Source organism: Palaemon carinicauda, chromosome 10, assembly GCF_036898095.1.
Source record: "Palaemon carinicauda isolate YSFRI2023 chromosome 10, ASM3689809v2, whole genome shotgun sequence".
NCBI classification, from domain to species: Eukaryota; Metazoa; Arthropoda; class Malacostraca; order Decapoda; family Palaemonidae; genus Palaemon; species Palaemon carinicauda.
Window position 1 is genome coordinate 78,728,066 of NC_090734.1, and position 1,139 is coordinate 78,729,204.

The following is a 1,139-nucleotide window of genomic DNA, read 5'->3' on the forward strand; positions in this document are numbered from 1 at the left end:
TTCACATGGGCTTTGGTCAGTGTTTGGTAGTTGTCCTCTTCATTAGGAGTGAAGGCATTGCTGGAGTTCTTGAATGTTGTGGAGTGGCTGTCCATAAGGCTGTTGACTTTGGTCATCATGGCTTTCATGGGCAAGGTCTTGACATCGAGGATGGCGGGCTGGATAGGTTCCGGTACGTCATACCCAAAGTGCATGAAGTAGTTTCACTTCCCGAGGAGAACTGTGTGCGGCAGGCTGCAAGAGAGTGATACTGGTCATTTCCTTGAGGGTGAGTGAAGACTTATGGTCCCCCAACGGCTGTTGAAAGAGCTGAAAAATCTTGGCTATATGGGCAGCTGGTGATGGTCAACACTGGTCAAGGAGATATTTGGTTGTCATACCTCCCCTTGGTCGTAAAGGCAGTCGAAGATTTCTGGGAAAGTCGAGGACATAGCCTGCTTTTCTGCTTGAGCAAATCACGCTCATGATGCTAAACTGAACTTTGGCACGCTGGAACCAAGCCAATAATTCTCTGATGTTGACAAAGCAGAAGTTTCAATGATGCAGCATTGGTAACAAAGTTAGAATTGGTGGGCAATATAGTGAGGGGGTTGTCAACAGAGAGTCGATGTGAATGCAAGTAGGTTTTATTCATCAGACAATGAGTTTATATATAAGCCGTTCCGAGGAAGATTGTAAAATCTCGAGCAAACTAATACAGGCAGAAGCAAGCTGAAACAGGTTCTGTTGTCAGTGCAGGGAGGAGCGTGAGATGAAAAAAGGCAATAACGTTGCATTATACATGCTTGGATGAAACTTGTGCGGTACAATGTACAGTGACTATTTTTGTATCCTTCCATTGAAATTCTAATCAATTAAGTGGTTATAGATATCTATAGTGAGAAATTCTTTTTTTGTAAGTTTTATATTTTTAGAACATGTCTTTTGCATTGAATTGTACTTTAGAACACCTTCGGGTGTCTGGGGAATTTTCTGAGATATGACGTTCATTTTGATTTTTTCATATACTTTCTCCCTATGATACTTTATATGAAGACAGTATCCAAAGCATCGTCTATCTCACAACTATGATTTGTTTTTCCGATACAATTATGAATAATACATTAACTTGAACATCCAAATCAGTGTTTCCTTAATTT